This window comes from Cibotium barometz, chromosome 12, assembly GCF_041138505.1.
Source record: "Cibotium barometz isolate CiBa-2024 chromosome 12, ASM4113850v1, whole genome shotgun sequence".
NCBI lineage: Eukaryota > Viridiplantae > Streptophyta > Polypodiopsida > Cyatheales > Cibotiaceae > Cibotium > Cibotium barometz.
The window spans coordinates 22,896,395-22,921,269 of record NC_141057.1 but is presented as its reverse complement, the minus strand read 5'-3'; positions in this window follow the sequence as shown (position 1 = coordinate 22,921,269).

Sequence of the window (24,875 nt, the reverse complement as noted above, 5' to 3'; positions counted from 1 at the left end):
GTATTGTGGCCCGAGACCACGTAGACAGACTTCCACCTTGTCATCATCATCTACTGACACACCAATAGATGCAAGGGATTCCACAATACCCTTTATCTTCAGCGCATAGTCATTCACAGACATGCCCTTTTTCTCCACAGTATGAAGTTCATTCTTCAACTGTATCTTACGTGCCTTGGTGTTTGTTTCATAAAGCTTTACCAAGGTGTCCCACGCCTCCTTGGGGGACTTGGCATCCTGAATGTGCCCAATCATGGTGTCTTGTATACTAATGGAAAGCCAATACATAACCTTCCTGGCTCCTTGGTTCCAGTCTTTAAACTCTTTCACATCTGCAGCAGTCGGATTTATATCCGGTATCTCCGGTGCCTCTTCATGCTCACCTTCTATGTAGTCCCAATAGCCTTTTCCCATCAGGAAATTCGTTAACCTGAACCTCCAAGCATGGAAGTTATTCTTATCTAGCTTTTCAGCCACAATCTGAGTTATCCCATCATTTGACATCTTGCCAAACACACAACTTTACCAGAACTGCACTCTGGTTTTTCTGCACAAATGCTGTATTTTCTGCACAGCGGTACTGCAATCCACTCAAATGTCACAACCAGTGACCTCAATGCACATACATACACCCAATGGCAACTGTAGACCTCTTTGCAGCACCCACAGTGTCTGCACAGTCAATCTGTCTTCCTGCAGTTCTTAAAACAGAGTTCTGCAGTGAATCGATGACTTACCCGCAGTGCTCGAAATTGCCTGCTTTCTGAAAAACGAAGGTCCAGACGCGCCCGAAACGCGTTTTCGGCCCGGAAATTGTAGTCCGAAGGACTGTATAGTTGCCCTATAGCTTTACTCCCGCGAAGAAAGCTCCTCAATCAGAGACCGTTTGCCGGTGCCTCCCGTAGAGCTCCCGACAAGGGTGTAGTCACCAACACAATAGGGAAGAGTAGTTGAAGCTCTTACCCTCGTACCGCTTCCTGTGGTTCTCTTGCTTGCAGCTCAGCCCTTAGCACGAACCAGGCTCTGATACCATGAAAAGATGCAGGGGGGAAGAGAGCTTGAGCTCTTGCAAGCACACACACACACTCACAAAACCCTAATAGAGAACACACAAGGTGAGAGGCTGAAAATCTTCTTCTTCTCTACTCAACACTCAACACACCATATACAACAATAAGAGTACACACAATATGAAAGGTACTCAACCAATACATACACGGGTTCTCTATAGTGTGAACCCGACTAAATGAGCTGGCACTATAACTATGCCAGTCTCTAGAGTGGCTGTCACACAGCCTGTCATCCCACTGGCCGCATATCTCCCATGATCTCACCAACCATGCCAGTGGTGTAAGTGTGGGGCCTATCCCCCAGGCGGGTCATCAGTGGCCACCGCCTCACTAGACGAGCTCGATATCTCAACAGAATGTAGTCCAGTTTGTGCCGTTACCACCACCAGTGCTAGGACCACAACCTCCGCATCCAAGGATTACCCCAATAAACCAGATGGGTTGTGAGTCACATAGTGCGTGTGGGGATTATGAAGAGGAGATAGACCCCACTGTTCCATATTGGATTGATACTTTTGAACTGATTCCCCGGTACTACATGGAGGATCATCTCGGACAAGTCAAGCCTGTATATCAAGCGGCTGCTCTCGCCACCACAAGAGGGCAAAACCTTAATACCTTGGCAAGGAGACCACCTCTTCAATGCTACGAGTGTGGTGGACCGCATCGTGTAGCGGAGTGCCCTAATAGGCTACAGAAGATCGCTACTCAGATGCAACCAAATCAAGGGAGCACATCGGGAATACCGGTACTTACATGTAATCGTTGTGGCATAGATCATTTGATTGCTCAATGTCCACATAATCCTAATGCGCCCAAGATTACGCCATTGAATTTGGTTGAGGTCACCAACCAGGCACGAGGAACCATACCTGTTGTACCCGCGAATGTAGTTACACGATCAATGCTTCAAAATAAAAACTACATTCTTGAAGAGAGGGATACTGCATCAATTGCTCGAGCAAAGAAAAAGAAAACGCGGTGGAAGAGATCGCTTAATACCACGAGCTCCAAGCCTAGTTCAAAGACTAACATAGGAACAGGAGACGACCCCGTGTATATGAATGATCCTGAAGATGATTCTGATTCAATAGAAACCATGGGGACCAAAGCCACTACCTTAAGGGAGGAACCCACTCGGGAGCTCAATGAAGGAGAATCAAGCGAGTACATAAATAAGGGGAAACAGAAGGAAACTTCCTCGGCCCCACAACCAAGTCAGTTAATGCCCTCTCGACCACCCAAACTAACTGAGACTCCCCAAGACAAGCCACGTGGGCCAAAGACCCTCAAGAAAAAGATTGGAACTTACCCGAACCCAATTGAGGAGATTGAACAAGTGTAACACTCAAGGGGTTTGGTGGAAGAAACACAAAGAGAACTGGAGCCAAACCCGAGAAAAATTAAAATTCCAGACACAGTGTTTCCTACGCAAGTTCAGCCTCACAGGAACCATAAACCGTTAGCTATACCTAGTATCATTCGGGAAGAAAGTGAGGATAGGACATCACGAAGTGGGCAAACACCCTTTTTGCTTGAAAGAATGTTTAGTGAGAGGGAATGCCTGACCCCATCGAAGAGGAAGTGATTCCATCTTCACCAGTCCCTAGTCAAGGGGCGATGTCTCGAAAAGTACCGTTGAATGTGTCCAAGCTAATGGATTTCATGTCCTCTAAAATCAGAACCACGATCATATCCAAGTTATACGGAGATCCTGAGCTATTCTTAGCTCTTCGGGCATTTCTCAATGGAGAACTAAAGGTGGGGCTACCACAATTTGCAAATATGGATAGACCCGACACGCTTCAAGATGAAAGGGAACATTGGGATCTACAACCCAACCTAGATGAAGACTCGGTTGTTGAAATACCTGTTAACAAGTTGGGACAGTACTTTGAAGGGGACGAATCTAATGCAACCCTCCCCATTACTACCAAGGGATTAACTCTAAAGGGAATCCTAGATGGTGGGTGCTGGAGTGAGCATTGTGACTAAAAACTGTTGGGAATCTATGGGAAGACCTCACCTCGAAGTCACAAACATAGTGGTTAAAATGGCAAACGGAACTATTGCTAAACCTATTGGAATGTTAAGGGACCTTAAGATCAAGGTTCTGGGATACAAGGTAAAACATACCTTCATTGTAATGGATTTCTCCAAGCACCCTATGTCATATCAAATGATCTTAGGACGTCCTTTCATGAGGGAAGCGCAAATGGTGCATGACTGGTCGAAAAACCATGTCTACCTACAATTCCAGGACTCTGTCATTCGAGTTGATCTTGAGAATGGTCGTGCACATCCTTTAGGAAGCAAGGTTATCATTGATAATCGATCGGATACCACTATTCACTCCGCCCCATTAAGGTATTGCTATACATGCAAAAAAGAGACTGATGATGGGAAAGATTCTCCTTATATGGATGTCCTACCGGGTATGACTGAGTCGGATAACGTGGATTGGGTACACCTAGCGGCAACCATAGACACATGGAGAAATAGAGGCACAAGTTGGGTAACACCTGAGGGGCAAGATATGCCACCGTTTTAGTGCCAATAAACATGATAGGTGTTATGCACTTGACTCCTGATGTGGCGAGAACGTGGCAAACTCCACCGACACTGAAAGTAGTGAAGACTCTGACCAATGCAACTCTGAAAATGAATCTCAAGAAAAGAAACTGACTTTGAGCCTAATGGAGGGGATGAATCAAATATTCACCCAAATGTGGAAGCAAGGTGCTCAAGGCCTAGGACAGTGACCTCCTACAGTTCATCCAAGAGTGAGGGGGACACAAGTGAAGATTGACCAAGTGAGTTCAAATCTGATAGAAACAAAAATCAAAAACTTGGTAAGAAGAAAACGAGACATAAGCGCCAACGCTATCGAGCTAATGTACGCACTGCAATAAACAAGGAGAGATCCACTGCAGAATGGCTTAGTTATGTAGGAGCTATTGACGCTCATCGGAAGTTAGCGGATAATTGGGGACAATACCTCCAAAGTGTCATGTGGTGTATTCCGCAACCTCATGACGTCGCCCAATTAGAAATCGAAGAGAAGCCAAAACTAAGTCGTACCGCAAGAAGGCGGCAAAACCAAGAGTTAGCTCAGCAACAAAAGGAGGCAGAATTAAAAGAAAAAAATCGGGTACAATAAGAACCAGTAGACTTACACCCCGCACCCGAGAATTTCAAATCATTCACCACAGGGGAACGTAAAGTGGTCTACACAAAAGCCCAACGAATGCCTACCAATGGGAGTAGCGGTGTCTACGATGGCCCTACGGTAGTTAAGAAGATAGACTTAGCAGATCCGGGTGAGGAATCTAAACCAGTTTTTATTGCTCAAGACCTCACCAAGGCGGAAGAAGCTGCACTTACGAAGCTTCTTAAGGAATTCAAGGACATATTTGCTTGGACATATCATGATATGAAAGGTGTTCCACCCTCGGTGGTGCAACACACGATTCCAATGATTAGCACTGCTAAACCAGTCCAGCAACGTCCCTACCCAATGAATCCTAAGTACGCAAAGATTTTACAAGAGAAAATTGAAAAGCTTGTAAAATGTGGATTCATATACCCTATTGAGCACTCAAAATGGGTTTCTCCGATAGTCATCATACCAAAGAAGAATGGGAAACTCAGAGTGTGCGTTGATCTCAAAAAGGTTAATGCAGCCACCAGAAGGGATCATTACCCCTTGCCGTATTCTGAACATGTGCTTGAAAGAGTGGCAGGCAAGGAGGCATATAGCTTTTTAGATGGGTACTCGGGTTACAATCAGATCACAATTGCAGTCGCTCGCGGACCAAGCTAAAACAGCATTTATCACGGGGTTTGGAGTGTTTGCCTTTCGCGTCATGGCTTTTGGCTTGACCAATGCACCTGCAACATTCCAACGATTGATAAACACGGCCTTTAAGGAATATCTAAAGGGACTTCTGTGAAGCTTTCTTAGATGATCTTTGTGTTCATTCCTCTTGGGAGGACGAGCACTTGATGTGTTTACGAAAAATATTTGAAAGGTGTAGATTATATCGCATCTCATTGAATCCTTTCAAAAAACAAATGCCAATTCTGGGTTAAACACGGAGTTATCTTAGGGCATATAGTGTCCAAAAATGGGATTTCCATTGACGAGAGTAAAATCAAGGTCATTCTGGAATTACCCCCACCCACCAACTATAAGGGAGTCCAACGCTTTATGGGCCACGTTGGTTATTATCAAAGATTTATTCTATTCTTCGCCGAGATAGCTCGACCATTGTATAAGCTTCTCATCGAGTTTATTTGAACCAAAAAATGTGACCGTGCCTATGAGCTATTAAAGAAGGCCTTGGCGAGTGCTCCAATCTTGAGAATGCCTAACTGGGATTTAATCTTCCATGTGCATATTGATGCATCAAACTTTGCTATTGGGTGTGTGTTAACTCAACCTGGAGAACACAAATTAGACTACCCCATTAGCTTTGCCAGTCGCCAATTGAACGATGCTGAGATGAACACCACTACAGAGCGAGAAGGGTTGGTAATGATATATGCAGTAAGGAAATTTCGTTATTACCTCCTTGCCACCAAGTTTGTTTTCTATGTGGATCATCAAGCATTGTTGTATCTGGTAAACAAACCATGCTCCACAGGAAGAATCACACGATGGCTATTGATTCTTCTTGAGTTTGATTTCACTGTTGTTGTGAGACCTGGCAAAAAACATGTTATGGCTGATCATTTGTCTCGCATACCTAATGGTGAGGCTCCTACAGGGGTTGATGATGACTTACCTGACACTTCCCTGTTCATGGTGGAGACTGCCTGAATGGAGTGAGAAGATTGTTAACTTTTTGGTTAATGGCTTTCCACCCAAGGAGCTTCGTAAAGATCTAGCTCGAAAGCTGATCAAAGAATGTGAACCCTATTGCCTGATAGCCGAGACTCTTTATAAAAGAGGAAAGGATGACGTTCTTAGGCGTTGTGCCCGAGAGGATGAGTATCTATACATTTTACAAGAGGCGCATATGGGCGTAGCCGGTGGTCACTTCTCAGGAGACTTAACTGCGCGAAAGATCTTACAATCAGGGTATTGGTGGCCCACTATGTTCCAAGATGCATCACTCTTTGTGAAGGGTTGCGATGAATGCCAAAGATACAAAAAACCCCAGCGGAAAGATCAAATGCCCCTACATCCGATCAAAGTAAACCAACCATTTGAAAAGTGGGGTTTAGACTTTGTAGGTGCAATTAGCCTAGCGGCCCGCAACACACAATCTCGCTATATTATTGTGGCCACTGACTATATGACCAAATGGGCTGAAGCGAAAGCGACACGTAAGGCAGATGCGAGGACAACAACCAAGTTCCTCTTTGAAAATATAATCACACGCTTCGGTTGTTCTTTTGAACTTATGAGCGACAATGGTATGCATTTTATAAATGAAGTGATTAAGGAGCTCACAACAAATTTCATGATATCCCATCATAAATCTACTCCTTATTATCCGCAAAGCGAATGGCCAAGCCGCGAATGGCCAAGCCGAGAGTACCAACAAGACCTTAATCTCTATTTTGACAAAGACAGTTGAAGCTCATCGCACGGATTGGGATCTAAAGCTTACGACAGCTTTATGGGCCTATCGTACTGCGTACAAAGTGGCTATTAATTGCACACCATTCAAAAATGGTATATGGCCAAGAAGCAATCATGCCGTGGGAATTTGTCATTCCTAGTCTTCGTGTTGCTACTCAAGAGGGTTGGGATGGTAATCCCTTAGTAGAGCGACTGTATATCCTTGAGCGGCTAAATGAAGAAAGACAATTGGCTGTATACAATGCCCTTATGGAGAAGGATAGAAGGAAAAAATGGTTTGATCGCCACCTAAAGGACAAGGACATCAAGATTGGGGATAAAGTCCTGATGTATGGAGTGTGAAACGAAAAGAAGAAGCTCAAATATGTTGGTAAGGGATCGTATAGAGTATGTGAAATTACCCCGCAAGGTACCATCAGAGTGGAGACTCTCGACGGAGTTGAAACCATTGGATTCCTTAATGGGAGTAAATTCAAAAGATACTATGACCCCCTAAGCCAAGAGGAGTTATATGCAATCCATCAAAAGAAGGCAGCTAAAGAAGAACAAGCGGAGCTTAAGAAGATACAAGCGAGAGTGGAAGCCAAAGAACGTCAACAGCGTGCTAGGCGCAACGAGAAGCCAACTTGGGAATTACGCAAGTATTTTTCAAGGAGGCAGAGGAGGATTCACTGGAATCTGACTCACCTCTAAGATACCCAATTGAGTTACAGAGTCCTTACGGGGAGGTGCTGTATAATGCATTATTGGATACAAGAGCTCAACACAATTTGCTATCATATGGCGTGTGGTGTCAACTTGGAAAACCACCTTTATCCAAGAGTGCTATCCAAGTTCAAGGAATCAACAAGAAGAAAACCCCTGTCTCAGGAATTCTGCACACTCCGGTTGCTTATGACAAGGGGACCGTAATTCAAAGCTTTTTGGTTATGCCTGCGGGTACCATGGAAGGCACTGTAAACTTAGGACGCAAATGGATGTTGGCCACCAAGTGCAATATCGATTGGGCAACCAGACGAGTCACAACGCAAGAACCAACACTCAGTATGACCGCTAAAAATCCCGCTCCTAAGCCATTGACTCTCGACAAAATGCTAGATAACGAAAAATCACAAAGTCCAGTGGCAAAACCATCTTTGATTGTTTGCCACCCCTTTAACGCTTCAACGCCAAGAGTGGAAACATGCAGGGTGGTCTCTAAATCTCCGCTTACTATGCCAAAAAATACATACAAATGGGTCCCAAAAGCTTCGTTAACAGCTACTTCCCCTGCTCAATCTCGTTCAAACAAGAAGCCTCGTAGGAAGAAAGCAGCTACCCACCTGAGAAAGGGCAATGTAACATCACGATGGATCCCTAAAAAATTATTAGTAGCCCAAGGGTATTACGAGGGGAATGACCAGGTTTGGGTCCCTAAGCATCAGCTGAATCCCTCTACATCACCTGTAAAACCTTGCAAACCAAATGTTGCCACCCCAACGACAATTCAAGACCATGGTAAGGGAAAGGTAACAGAGTTCTCCGCACCACTTCTTCTAGAGTTAGTTTGGATTCCCAAACGATATCGATCATTAAGCTAGCTCCATGAAGGGGGGGAGCCACATGAAGCTTCTAGCTCCTCATGCCAGGCACACGCTGATATAGAAGTTTCTACATGCTCTACACCTACTCTTGTCAACACCCAACAAAAGACCGATGAGTCTATGTCTCCCCTTGTAATAGTATCGTCGGAAACCATTTCCTCCATTCGTCAATGGGAGCGTACACTAACATCTCTGCAATTGGATGTGGCCACAAGGGTCATAAAAAGCTATCTGGCCACATCACAACCTATGACCCGCTGGACAAATTGGTTCCAAGAGGCTGCAACATCATTGCAGAAAATATGATCTACCCAAGGAAAGGGGGAGCATGTACTCACGCTCGACATTTTATTGCTTCCTCCCTAACCTTCTCCCCTGACCATGTAATTGCCAAATTCAAGGGGATGTATATATATAGCTTCATACATAGAAAAGAAAAGAGAAAAACAAAAAATAGTAAAAAGAGCAAGAGCACAAAAAGAGGAGAAATATCCGTAAATAATCAGGAACTAGATTGACCTGTCATAAACCTACTGATGCTATATCTGTGTTTGCAGATATGACAAATGCAAGATCATCGCACACTTCATCCACCTTTGGTGAGAGGTATCATCTGTACCTTTCTCAGATATTCCACATGTGCTATCCTGTAATTGAAACTGAATGGGATCATATAGATGTACTAGCCAGAGAGGAAAATGTTGAGGAATTAGAATGGCTAATTCGCCTATTGACCATGACTGACCCCTACTCCGTAGAGGACATATCCCCATTAGCCCAATGCTTTCCCTTTCCACAAGATGACTATCCTCGCATGATTACATTCTTAAAAAGGAAATATCTGACAATGATGAATGGACAGATGAAACTCATGGCACTACTGAGGTTGACTTTATTTATTTGGATGATGCGGATAGAGGCTTAGCCTTAGGGCTAGAGCCAGGACTCTACAACATCCTCTTACCGTATCCTCAGTAGTAGTGTGGTGACTGGTAGGTAGGTTAGTGTTTTCAATTTTTTTCTAGTTTGGATTCCTTAAACGAGTCTTTAATTTTTCACACTAATGTGCCTCTCGAGGTATAGTGCTTGTTAGTTGGTTGTACAGGTGGAAAAGTTTGTGGGTTCGCTTTCAAGTCCTAAGATAGCCGCAACACTCATACATAAATATCTCATCAAATTGCGGGCATTTTTCTCATCGAATCAAGGAGATCTCCAAAATACAGGTGTAATTCTTCCATACCCACTCTCTTTCGTTTTTACTGTTCAATTAATTGCATGAACTATAATGCATGACCACATGGAAATTGTCAATGTACTACTTAGTTTTTGAAGTTGCCTGACGTGCTAGTGTGAATCATTAATGAGTTTAACCTTATTGGATATATTCTTGAGAATGCATGCAGTCTTTAGTTAACCTTGGAATACGGTTGTCTTAGGTCTAAGATCAAACCATCTTAATGTTTGACACCTGGCCATGTGTGTGTTGACCTCTAGGACATAGCTTTTACCCCTTTGTCGAAAGGATGCAAGACAAATTATAGTTCAGGAGCGAAGATCAAAAGAAATTTTAAAAAAAAAGCCTACAATAAATGGCAATACAAGTCTATGATGTGCTTTAATGTTGGCCTGTCGCCTTATTGATACTTGGTAGGCGAGGAGTATTCTACTCCAGACCGATGCCTTGGTTGGTAGGGGGTAGCCTTGCCTAAGGTGAACTAATAGATTCCTGGATAATGTCTTGTGTTAAACATGGTACCAGGATCGATGTTAGTTTTGCCTTAGGAAGGTTGCCATTGTGTGTAAAAATTATCACGTGCATTAAAAAAAAATAAAGGCAAAAGGCTCCTGTAACTCTGATGCTTCTTGTGTCCCTAGGCTCATGGTATTAACTTGTTCTTAGAGTAGACACAGTGTGGTCATCTGTTTATTTATTAAGCTTGGTTATTTTCCTTGACTTAGGCCAGTTATAAACCTTGATTAACCTTTGACACCTTGTAAACTCTTGATTTACTTTCAATAATTTTAAACTCCTATTAATTTGCTACACTAGCTCATTCATGTGACCCCTTAAACTAAGTTCTCATAGCAACATCCATTGTGGTCTAACATGCTTGAATTTATACACATTATATCTTTTGAATTCCAGCATACTTTCACTCTACTTCCCTATTTTGCAGACGGTCTACCACAACAACCCTATCGAACTTACCATACCATAGCTTCCGAGGACGGAATCTACATCAGGAAGGGGGGCATGTTAACCTATGGACGGACAATGAGACGTACTATGTTTTACATCATGTAATTAGTTTAACTATTCTGAGTCATGGGCCGGGCTTGTCGGCACCATATGCAAAGGATAAAGGGATTGGGTGATCGCCGATGAGAGGCGCACCTTGAATATCAATAGAATCGGCCGACCATGTATGGGCGCCCATGTGTGAACGGCCAAGTCACCTATAAGAGTCAAATGTAACCCTAAAACCCTCATTCTCATGTGTTGAATACAAGAGTGCTCTTGCCTTATCCTCTTGGTTTCCTTCTCCTGCGTGTGAGAGAGAGAGAGAGAGAGAGAGTGAGAGAGCGATCGAGCACTGTGTAGCGGCACGGCGGCGGCGAGGCGGTAGAGCGGCGACGGCGGCTCCTCCTTCATCACTACTGCGACACGAGAATCCTTCACGGCGGCGGTTAGAGCGTGAGTGACACACCCTTGCATTCTATTTGAGCTTGCTTTCCTGGTTGTATGCTTGCAGCCATTCGTGGCTCGCATACGGTGCTCGGCAAGTCCCCAGCTATGACCTATGCGATAAAAGCGCACAACAAGTTACGCACCTACGTGTTAAGTGAGGTCACGAAACTATCATACTTTGCGGGAAAGACTCCAATGTGCCTACATGCTTACTCTTCACTAGTCTTAATGATCCCCATCTCTGCCATCTTATCTTATAAATTATTTATTCGTAATATGAACTACTCTTCACGCTTCTCCATCAGAATGCCTTTTTGCTACAAGATGAGTCTCAAGGTTTTGAATCCTTGTCCGATTCCTCATCTCAAACTAGTTTTTTAGAACTTCCCATGCTTCAAAGGCTATGATAGTATGATGAATCAAGGTCATTTCACCAAATCAATGATGCTCATGATGGATGGCACATTGTGTATCTATATTCCTTTTCCTCCACACCAAAGGGAGAGTAGGATATCTAGCGGTATGGTCTAGGATTTCTTGGATCTAGAGTAGGATGACTTGACTTTGCATCAACCCTTGTTAGCCACAACTCATATGAATCAATAAATAGACCTTATCTTCAACTTCCAAAGAGTGTAATTTGACCAATCGAACTTCTCATCACCGAAAGGTGGAGGGTGGGCATGAGCAATTATGTTATTTGTAGGTTGGGTCCATCTCTCCAAATCTACCTTCAAACAACAAAACAAGGTTGGCCTAGAGCCTATTCTCTAGTACCATGTGAAAAGGTTGCAAGATACTTGTTAACGATTTCTATTTCACCAATTAATTTTCAGGTGATATGCCATACTAGGAATCAATTGATTATCGATGTCCTCATGTCCACTCTTCATCCTAATTTAGTGGGAGCCCAATATCAAGTTAATCTTAGTGAAGAGTCTTTCATGTTTCAACTCATTTAAAAGATTACACATCCTTGGAATGGCCCTAACAATTCTTGAGAGAGAGCTTATTCAAGTCTTTGTATTCGAAGAGCACATTCAAAAAGTACCATCTTTTTTCTTCACACACCAAAAGTATGGGAGATGCAAAGGGAGATTAACTTGGCTCCACCCAATCCACATACATCAAAACTTGGACTTGTTTTTCCATCATCCTTCTCCACTTTTGATAATCTATATGGAGGCTTGTTGATGGGCCTAGCATTAAGCTCAAGCTAGGATTAAGATCTATCCCATAATTAACATCTTGCTTAGGTGGAAATGCTTAGGTGGAAAGTAGTTAGGTATTCGAAACACACCCTCATACCCTTTCAATAATTAGACCAATACATCATGTGTAACTTTGCTTTCTTTAACATTATTATCATCTTTACAAAGCTATAATACCATATACATGTCCCATTTTCTTAATCTCTCTCTTCAATTATTTGCCACTATTCAAGCTCAGCTTAAACACATGATTTTCTGACAATGTAATAGTCTTGTTACCATGAATAAATTACATACAATATGCAAATTCATGGTAGTAGCACCAAGGCTAGAGAGAGCCACTCACATCCCAAAATGATGTCAATAGGACCCATGTCAACAAGTATTAACAAATCAACTTTTCATATATAATCTTGTGAGAGCTTTGAATCCACATCACAATTCACCATTGTGTAATTTATTGTAGATCCATTTTCCACTTGAACTTCATGTAAATTTTCCCAAGATATGGGCTATAATTAAGACTACACATGGAATTTGTATTGACAAAGCCACTAGAAACCAAAAATTGAGCCACCCTTCCATTAATGGCATGCCTTGAGTATCAAGGTATGTGCACTAACATTTATGCATGGCTTGATTCTCAAGGTACATGCCCATGGACTTTTTATTGACAAATCTATGTGTACTTCACTATCAACAGAACATGAGCCACCCTTCCATTAATGCATGCCTTTAGTCTTAACATACATGCACCCTTGCATGTTAAATACAAATCATGCGATAAGGTACATAACGTGGTCTTTAGTACACATATGTGTGGGTAATCCATCATCATCATCACATGGATTATACAAAGCACCACCGGGATCAAAAGTAAACTATCCATTTGGCTCATGATCATGATCATGATCATCATCCATAAAGTCTTGGAAATCTCATCAAACAATCCTCCATCTTCTAATTTCCCTTTTCAACAATGATCTAGGAAAGCACCATGTTAAGAGTGACATTTCGTACTTTACAAGATTTGGCATGAACTTCATGCCTCTTTTTGCCACACTTATAGGAGTACCACTTTTTGCCACACTTATAGAATTACCCTTTTCTCATTTATATGGTCCTTCACAAACTTGATCTAAAATCACCATTTTCAAGCTTGTCATCACCATTAGGTGGAATTTGAGAAACATTGCTAAATTTGTCACTATTACCATAGACCGTGCATGGTAGAAGTAGAATTAGAATCCTTTTTCCGTATGAACTATAAATAAAATCAGCCCGATAACTATCTCTATTTTTTTTACCATGTATCTGTATACTTCACCTCATATATTTCCACTAATAACATGGCCTCTTTGAGGGTAGGTATCCTTTATACTTTCACACTAGCCCCAATATACATTCACATCCCTTTGATGCATTTCAGAATCCTAAAGTTCTCACTAAAACCCATCAACATGTAGCGTGAGATTCAAAACTTTATGGGTATAGTCTTTGACACTACTTTAGGTTTGTTTTACAAGTCATTTTAATTGCACACTAGTTGGTTTGCCTACAAGCTTGTAAAATAATAAGTTGGCAAAGCTTAGAAGCACCCAAGTTTGTAAGCCCAAAAATCAAACATTTTGCAAGTTGGTAAGCTCATCTACAAGCCCATAAGTAGATAAGCTAATAAGATTTCAAGCCAATAAGCCACCCCTACAAGAAACAAGCCCACAAACCTCAAAGCCCATAAGCTCGCAAGTATGCACACCTCCAAGCCCACAAGCCGGCGAGTCCAAAAACCCACAAATTGGCAAGTCCATAAGTTGGTATGACTCTAAGTGCCCAAGCCTTTAAGTCTATAAGACCACAAGCCGGTAAGCATATGGAAAGCAAAAAACTAGTAAGCTTGCAACAACCACAAGAAAATAACCTCACATGCTAATAAGATGGAAAGTGTGCATGCCAAAAGTCCATAAGTGGGTGAGTCTATAAGTTAGCAAGGCCGCACAAGCCCACAATTTGATAAGATATAGATTTTAAGCCTCTAAGCTAGCAAGTCTATGCACTGGCAAAGTCTTAAGCATACAAGCTAGCAAGTCTACAAACTAGTAAAATTATACAAGGTACGATAAGCCCAATGTCCCTAGATGGTAAGATCCCAAGTTGGTAAGCCTACAAGCTAGCAAGTTTGTGAACCAGTAAAATCCTAGAAGTTATAGTAACCCCACATGCCCCTTAGCTGATAACTCCATAAGTTCACAAGACAAAGCCCACAAGCCCATAAGCAATCAATACACTAGTAAGCTAGCACGCCGGAAAGCCCACAATTCTATAAGCTAGTAAGTCAACAAGCTTGCATTTTTGCAAGTCAATAAGCTATTAAGCCTACAAACCTACATGATCTAAGATCACATAAGAGCTCTATGTTCATGAGCTCTCTACATGGTCTCTTATGCATGCATGTAATTATATATATAGCTCTATATATAAGATCTTGTATAAGGGCTCTATACATAATAATCTTATATGAGATTATATATAGAGCTTATAAGAAATATATATATAATAATCTCTTACATGCATAAGAGACCAATGTATAAGAGCTCTATACATAATATCTATAGATAAGCTCTATGCATGTATAAGAGCTCTATATTCAAAAGTTGTATGAAAGGATAAGATCTCTCTGTACACATAAGCTCTATAAATGGCCTCATGCATGTAAGAGATTATGGATAGTGCTTATATAAGAGCTCTTGTGCAAGCCATAAGGGCTCTATACATGCATAAGAGCTTTTATATGATGTCTTTGCATGCATAAGGGTTCTTATACATGCAAATAGCCCTTATGATGTCTTTGCATACATAAGGGCTCAGATTATGCATTATGATGTAGATCAAATAAAGAAATGAAAGAAGACAAGTGTTAAAAAAAATGTATTCTGTTTATAATAGCAACACCTTTTTTATACAAAAATAGTGGTGCTTATGCCAATTCTTAGGCCCTGATTCCTTCTTAATTTTTTAATTAAACCATTGATGAAATAATAAAAAATGGCCCCATTTGTCGTAGTGTCAAGGCTTCTATGAAAATAACTCCATCATCTAGGTTCTAAGAGAAGAAGGCCCAAAATCCCCAAGACCATAGATATGATAGTCTCATACTTAAAAGAGTCATACCAAGGGTGCACCAATAATTATTTATTAATAAAAGATCCCATAAATATAACACTTAATTGTTAAAACTTCCAAAGCTATACCCACAATGTCACTCCTCTCAAGTAGCTAATAAGAAGTTACCGAAGAGCCAACATAAAGGCCAGTTAGCCTCACCAACAAAAGCCTCTCATCACACATCAATAATGGTTTCCAAAGAGTTTTATAGAAGCTCAAGGTTTCTATGACATTGATTCCATAATCATAGTTTCCAAGAACAACGCCCGAAATCCATCACCATCCACACAAGTCTCATAAAAAATTTGCTTCTCATGGTGTAGGGTGGCCTCCTAAGGAGGTGTAAGCATGCCACAACAATCTATAGAAGAAATTACCACTATAGACTTCTTCTTACTAATCCAAAATACAGCTCCAAACCCAACAAGAAAATAGTAACTAGAAATAGATTGTTTTCTTTCACAATCTCTACCTAATATGAGTCACAAAATCCAATCAACTTGTAAGTGATGCTATATCCAATGGTATCAAAACCACATCCCTGGCCTTCCCAATGGTTCTTTTAGGACTGATTTGAGAACTTGTTACTAAGGACACAAATTGCAAGGCTCATGTCAGGCTATGTTTTGTATAGGAAGATCAAACTCCCGACTAATGTCCTATATAGTGGAGAAGCATCTTTAACAAAAAGCTTCACATATCAATCTCCATGGGTGTAACCATTGACTTACACTTAGCCATGCAAAATACCTTCACTTTTGCCATAAATGCATAAGCCCAAGGTCTATTATATCCTCAAGGGATGCACTACTAAGAAGCCCTATGTATCACGTGCATTCAAGGGGTATTTTAAAAAATCCCTTGTGAATTTTTTATGAATAAAAAATGACCCCTTTTTCTTTATAAACTTACAAGTTTTTTTTCAAAAGTGATTAAAAAAACCCCTTCTATAAATGTATTTCTATAAATTTACCTTAAAATTTTGAATTAAAAAATCGCTTCATTTGAATTCACATGCTATACTTGCATATTTTCAGCTAAATCCCCCAAGATCATATCAAACTCTGAAATCAATATCTCCTTTGTACAAATCTACTCTCATGGTTCCCCGTTATTATTGAGGTCGTCCACATATAGAACAATGATCATGTATCTACCTTGTTTAAAGAAAATATACAAATCTACATCTCATGAGCTTGTATAATGCCTTCAAAAGTCTGCACACTTTGTTTTTTGGACCAGGTATCTCAAACTTTGGTGGCTATGCCACATAAACCTCCTCCTTTGTTGAGATGGCCATTCGAAAAATTTAACTTCACATCCATCCGTAATGCCGGCCACCTCCCATAAGCGACCAAGGCAGGTAATGTACGAATAATGGCATTAGGAAAATTTTGGACTCAACTTTGGGCCCTCTAAGAAGTGCCAACTAAGTTTAGAGAGAGATATTACAAAAAGCCTTTAAAAAAATGTGAAATTAATTTTGACGTATTTTCTCTTGGCATTTTCTTGAGATATATTTCTATTCTTAAATATACATAAAAAATGATAGAATATTGCAAGTTCCCAAAGTCTTCAATCTGTTCATGTACTATATATACTACGTGAACAATGAATTGGTCAATTCTCCAAGTTTAATGGCGCTTATATCTCAAAATCTCTACGTACAAGCCAAAATCGAATATTTCTTGAAATTTGAACCAAGGATCATCCAAAAATAGTTCGAGTTCCCTCCGTGCAACAAGAAATTTCACCTCGAAGGTTTTCGACTTTCCTCCCTGCAAGAAACTTTACCTCAAATTTCGAAGGTTTTACATATCAAAGTTTGCAAGTATTGGTACCTTTAAAATCAAGGTTTTTTTTGCAAATTAGTTGGACTATTTACTTCTTTTTACTATTTTGGCACCTTTCTCTTTCCATTCAGATTCTTCTACTAATCAAGAGCAAGGAGGAACAGAGAGAGAATCAAGAGGATGGCAGAGGGATCAAGAGCAAGGAGGAATACAGAGAAAAGAGACATTTACAACCTGCACATCGAACTTGAACATGAATATGAACCTCTAAGTAAGAGAAATAAACCTAATACTTTGTGTATTGCTTCTAAAGAAATGTTGAGGATGCAAGGAAAGAAAAACATAGATTTATAGATTGATGGTGGGAGGTTATATCCAAAAAGACCCTTTTAGAAACTCCACACCCCTATTTAGGAATACGAAATCTCTACTTAACTTTGTTGGAGATGGCTATAATGGGATCCTAGGATATACACATCAATTGGAAGCAACAAGCAATGTTCTTAAATTAGAAAGAGATTTGTTTGAGAAGGAGAACATTCACTTGAAGAAAACCATGGAGCATTGTGTGCAGAAGTTATTAAGCAATAAGGAAACCAGTTCAGGGCTTAAAAAACAAATGTCTAAATTAACACATAAGCAGACCTCATTAGGTCTCTGTAGATGACAAAATAAACTAAGAGATATTGAGCAAATGAAGCTAGGAGGTGGTGGCATCAAGAAGAAAATACATGCAATCAAGTAAGTTTCCTTTCTATTAACTGGTTTATTGTTTCTATTGTGATATTTTATGAATAGCAATCATTATTGCATATGTTCATGTATATCAATTTCTACATTTCAATATGATATCAGATCATTATTGCACCCTGATAAAGAATCAACGACAGAACCTTCTAGTGCACATTTAAGTCTTCTTTTAGATCGCCAGTATACAAAAGCACTGATGAACGAGAAGAAATATAAGGTGGTCTACAAATAGACGACTTTTTCAAAGAGAATCAACTCAATCCACAGGACATCCAGGCAATACTTGATGAGGCTGGTATATCACACAGAGGGTACTCAGCCATTTATAAGACTTTACAGGAAAAGATAAAGGATTCTAGTATGAAAGGATCATTATTGCTGCCAAATCTTTCTTTGGTAAAAACAATGCGTAAACAAGTAAACAAAGAGGTACTGCAAGCACTAGGAACCCCATTTCATATTATTGAAGACACCTATGCTGCACCAATAAAAGATGTGGTCTGCAATAGATACAATAATATTTTCGACTTGGAGGCCTTACAATCATATGTTGTTCAATTGTTTAAAGTTACTCCTGAAGAATGTGATGGTGTCTTCAAATTTGTGCTAAAGCTTGATGAGTGTCAAATTCTGAAGGAGAGAAAGTTAGAAAGGGTTACCATTACACTGATGAACAGGGCACTTGATACATCTATTCTAAAAAGATGATCCTAGATGGTTTAGTGTTCAATCTGAAAACAATATATTGTCGTTGGAATCATTTGAGGTAAAATTTATTAGACTCGGTTATGTTTGTGAAAAAATAATTAAATATAAAAAACACTAATGGGTGTTGCATTCCTATGTTTCTTATGTATTACAGGTAGGATCAGAGAATTTTGATGTTCTACATTAGGTCTTTCATAAGACATCGATACCCGAGATCATCAGCAAAAGCAGAGAAATTGCAAAATCTTGGATGTGGAAGGCATGGGATAATATAAGGTGGAGTGGCATATGGCGGGTGATCTTAAAACTCTGAAATGTATGCACAATGTGTCAAAGGGTGCCAATTCAAAAAGTCCCTGCTTATATTGCATGTGCAGTACAAAGGTGGCTGATAAGAGGTATTGGAAGAAGGTACTTGAAAGACCCAAACTTCAAGCCAATTCTCGATCCATTGTCGAGTGTCCACATTTGTACAATGCATGCTCTTTGCCGAATCATTGAAAAACTCTTGTTTTTATACATATATTTTGCATGTTACATCCATCAACGCACTAGAGAAAGTTCTATCAGACATTGGTTTGCATGGTGAACATGCAAAAATTGAACAAGATGAAAAAAATTTGAACCAACACCACCAGAAGGTCGGAGAAGAAGACGATCAGTGCAGATCGTAAAATACAACAGATGGAAGTGCATTCACAATGCAGTAGTAGACCATGCAGACAATGGTCAAGCAAGAACACGGAAAGCCAAGGTGTGGAAATCTCTAGACACTATGTTTAAGTTCTGTGACAAGAAAGTTTGGACGAAGGAGGACCATGAGATATTTCAAACAGTGCTAGATGAGTTCAAGAGATCAATGATTGATGCATGGACGGATTAACACATCACCCACTATATGGTATTAGATTGATTATGCATTGAACTAGTTTTTATACTATATATTAAAAAATATACTAATTAATGTATTCTTTTATTCTCTTGAAGCATATTATATACCATCATACCCCTTGGTTTGCAAAGAAGTATGGTAGTTTATCAATATGATCAACCCAGGGAATGGAGAAAACACATTATCAAGCACGCTCTGGATATTTCAATCATACAAGACATGGTGTAGGAGCAGACAAAGCTAACAGTTCAGAGGAATTACATCAATGGACATATAGGAAGCTTATACACAAAGCCAAAAAGAAGCAGCATTTCAAAGCATCCCAAATTAATCAAGCAGTAAAACTTGTGAATAAAGAAAGAAAACAAGATATATGGAGGAGATCTAATGCAAGTATTAAGCATGTAAAATGGTGAGGAACAAAACAAAGAAATGGGAAGATTTGGATACCCATAGATCCATGATTAACATTTCAAATTCAGAAATGATCATATGCAAAACTGTCATAACATTACACGAGAGAGAATATTATTACAAGAGATAAGAATATACTACTACTCCTTAACCTGCTCACTAACATCCTCCGGTGCATGAAGCCTTGCCCTTTTTGAAGATGGCTTGCAACATCCTGTAACTGGCAAACTGGAGGAACCCTCGGTTTTGTGAATCTGAGAAGCTCCCTTTTGCCATAATCACTTAGCATATTGGAATCCTTAATCCCACACGCCAATCCATAAGTAGTATAGGCTAAGTAATATTTACTCCTTGTGCATAGACTCCAGAGCCCTGCCCAAATATTCGCAATGCTAACTGCTTCTCCAAAAGCATGACTTTGTCTGCATTCCATCTAACGGGATATGCCCCAAGGTATCTGGATAATGTCTTGATTGCAAATAAAGGAAATTTTGCATTGTCTTTCCAGAATTTCTTGTGGAATATAATGAATTGTGAAAACTTCAATCGGTTTATGTACTCTCTCCCCCAGTGTTGAGTCCATTTCAAGTTCTCCCACGCATTTACTTGCTCTGCGCCCGAGAAACTCATCCTCAAACATAACCAGCTGCAAAACAATATTGTCGATTAGCCAACACAACAAATAGAATGAGCTACTCAACACGATAAAAAGTAATTAACAAGTAAACACACCTGATTTTTGTCAATTAACGAGTAAATCATCTGTCTATATATTGATTGTTGAGTTAGTGTACTGGACCGCTACTAAGGATGCCCCTTCCCTTCCCATGTGTGAAATATTAAGTCTTTGTTGCTAAATAGCGTAAAATTCCCCTTCAGTGGTGGGAAGATTGGATTCATAGCTTTTTGCAGCCTTGTACATCATAGATAATGTGTCGGCGGCAGTAGAATGGAACTCACTATCCTTGACATTTGAATCCAATAAGAGATACTTATCCAAATCTGGATCCACAAAATCTTCATCTTCCTCAAGATTCTGTGCAATGTTGATGGCCAGATAGTAGTCTTCCCTTATGTCAAAGACAGCTTGAATATCTATAATTAAAAAATATTCTTTGTCACCAATAGGAAATGTAGGGAGTAGTGGGGTTGGAATGTCCCCTCCTTCCTCTATCATAGAGGGCTGCTTGTACCTGTAACCCCACTAAGGTGTTATCTCTTCTGAGCGTGTCCATATCCAACTGCTCACTTAAGTCTCTCTCCACAGCCAAGTTTATCTCCTCCGTAATCTCTTGAACTTCATCTTCTTCTGCTCTTGGAGGTTCCTCTGGCTTCTCCTCAATTTCTTCATTTATAACTTCTTCATCCTCAACACATGCAGGTAGCAGATAAATCCATAGTGGTAAGCAATGAGATGACACTTGCGATTGTGAATGGAACACTCACTCTATGTCTTCTTCTTATCATCTGGCACCTTTAAAACATCCATGTTTAACTTTTGTCTCAGGGTTGTTGAAGGCACAATATCATTCACGTGCACGTACTGGACGCCGTCAAACATGACTATACCACTCAAAGTGGTCTGTTGAAATTGCTGCCCTTTCTCCTTAAGATACAAACGAGTATAAACAATCATGTCTTCGATGGAGAAATTGAAATTAAACATGTGTGAGATTTCAGGATGGCGATGATGCTGTCGAACTTTATAAAAGAAGTCGAACAAATTTTCATCTAGGGTTTCTTGAAGGCCAGCATTAGACTCAACCTCAATCTCTCGAAAGGTTCCATCTACAAGCCAAGAAATATGTTACGACGACGAAAGTTCTGTGTAAGATAATAAAGGATTAGCTAAGATCAGTATAATGCGATAAGCGTTGGAAAAATCTCACCGACATCTCTAGTCGCGTTGTAGTAATTTGATAAAATATTAGTGAGAAAATAAAATTGCAAGGAAAAATGTATCAAAATCACTACAACACGATACGTGTGGGAGAATTCCCAAGGATCCCTCTCTTCACGTTATAGTGATTTGATGTAATATTTTAAAGGCAATGACAATTGTAAGAAAAATCACTACAAGAACGATAGTAGGACAAATCACTATAACGCGATATGGGTGGGAGAGTTCTCACCGACTCCTCTCTTCGCGCTGTAGTAATTTGATCAATTATTTGTAAGAAAAAAACCAATTTCTTAAAAATCTAAATGATCAAATCTTTGAAAAAGATAAAAAGAACGAGTAGGACAAATCACTATAACGTGATATGCTTGAGAGAGTTTGCACACCAAGACCTCTTCTCACGTTGTAGTGATTTCAAGAAATTTATGCAAGCAAATTACCATTGTGGGCAAAATCACTACAACGCAATATGGATACGTTAGTTCTCACCGCCGAGATATCTCTTCGCGTTGTAGTGATTTGATGAAATATTTGAGAGAAATAAATTAAATTCTTAAAAATCTAAAAGCAACAATCTTTGTGGAATATTTATAAAACAATTATACTTCTTCGGCCAAATTGAAACACAGAAATATTTGAAAACATATCGCGCAACATTCATTGGGAGAGCAAGAAGCAACCAACGAAGTTGAGTGTAGGAGAGCAAGAAGCAACGTGAAGGTGATGAGACTGCGAGAAAAATTACACGAGAGCAAGAAGAAACGAATAATGAATGTTGGTCATCGTTATCCATGGAAACTAACGGTCTGTACACGTAACAGACATGCATGATGACACACCATGTGCTCTGTGCACGTATGATGACACGTGTCAAAAATTGATTGATTATAATCATCATGAGTATGATCCCATGTCCTCCTTTGCACGTGTGGACATGCTCTTTTGCACGTGTGTTGTGCTTGTCCTCGATAAATGTGATACTCGTCCTCGATAAATGTCAAGTGTCCTTGTCTTTCGTCCCCATTTCGTTTTGCCTCCTTTAGCTGTGTGTATTCCTCCGCCGTGCCTCATCTACGCCATCTCTACGATTTATTAAGCAAGCGTCCATCACTTCAACATTTTTTCTACGTAATTCTTTGGTGAGTTATCAAGTAATCACTCCTGGTCTTAAATGTTATATTCAATCATATATATCATGTTTTACCTACGTTCATTAGATATTGGATCAAACAAAAGGCAATGTCTAACAAGTCACCACGACGCAAAGAATGAATTACAATTTTTTCTAATGTAGCCATATCGCATTATAGTGTTTTGGACATACTTTCTTGTCCTATACATTATTCTATGTCGTGTATGTTATCTATTACTTATTTCCATGACCTACTTTGTAAAATGAAATGCTCTGTGCTAGAAATCATTACAACGCGAGGAGGGTATGACGATTAGGTCTGATGTGCCTCTATCACGTTGTAATTTGGACCTATTTTATCGTTCATTGGTGTTGTTAGGTGTATTGTTCTTGTGTTATTTTGTCAAATGAAAGGATCTCTTTGAGAAATCAATATAATGCGAGGAGTTGATGTAGATTTTGTCTGAAGTACCCATATCACGTTATAGTGATTTGAAGCTAATTCATTATCCAAGTTAACTTTTTCAATAGTTTTTGTATTATTGTCCTATGTATTTATTCAGTAGTTTTTATATTATTGTCCTATGTATTTATTGTCCCATGTAACATTATGACTATTTTTAGATAGCATGTGTACGAAGAAGACTGCAAGGCTCTCATCTACAAATAATCCTCAATTAGGTAGAGAAGCTAGTTCGGAAAAGAAAATGTCTACACTGCGCTCAATGAGGAGATGCAGATACGACCAACATAGATCCGTCCTTCTTGAATTAAGGAAGGTGGAGAAACATATGCATTGCGCGGTTTTGAAGTTGCCATTCCAGCGTGTGGTCTGGTCTACATGCGAGAATTTTGGCATTAATATGTGTTGGCAAGCCTCTGCCACCCTAGGATGTTTGCAAGAGGCTGCGGAAGATTGGCCTGTCGAGTTTTTTCAGGATAGCTATGTCCTTTTGCTGCGCATGCACACAGAATCACTGTGATGCCGAAAGACATGAACTCGCTTCATTTGCTCAAGTTCAGATATGACCGTATGTTGGAGCACGTCCTACTTAGTGACAAGAGAATGAAGGGGATTTTGGAAATCCCGCCTTTGACGAAGAAAGTTAAGATCACAGAAGAATCATCCCACACACAATAGCATGCTTCATAGGAACATGCTGTCAATGTTTTAAACATCCAATATAAGAAAATGTTTTACGGCTGATTGGCTTCTATACTTTTATTATCTTATCCACCATCAAGGCCATATTGACAATGTGAGAGGAAGCCCTCTTCTTCTCATCTGCTCTCTTGGATCTGCATATAGCTACTGGCTCTACTCTCTTGGATATATGAACAACTACTAGCTCTTCTATGATTGTGGATGGAGCTTCTCCATCTAAGAGATACTTCACCCATTTAGGATATGGCCTCTCATGAGGTGTTATAGGCTTCTCTTCTTCATCATCTGATAAATCCACCTCTTCTCGAGTTGTTACTACCACTAGTGGTTATGTCTATTGGGATACTTCTTCATTGAAGGATAGTGTGGACAGAGCCCTCTCCTCCATCGATTAATGAGGTTGTTCCTTGAAAACCACATCGCGAGTAGACTGATTATTATCTTCTTTGCCTCTCTCGATGATAACCCTTTGACTCCATATTGCACCCCAAGAGGATACATTTTCTGCTCTTGGAATCCCACTTGGTTTTCGATGAGCCTGGAACATGCACCAAAACAATCACATCCAAACGTCCTAAAATATGCAACTAAGGGTTTCTTAACTAAACAAGCTTCTTGAGGTGTCGTGCCCTTGACTTCCTTTTTGTAACTCCTATTAGGGATATATTGTACAACGTTAACCGCCTCAACCTAAAAAGAATTCTATAATCCTTTTCCTTTGAGTTTACTCCATGCAATCTCCACCATTGTGTAATTCTTACACTCTAAAATGTAATTTTGTTATGGAGTATGAGCAATTGTCTTGCTTGATCCCGT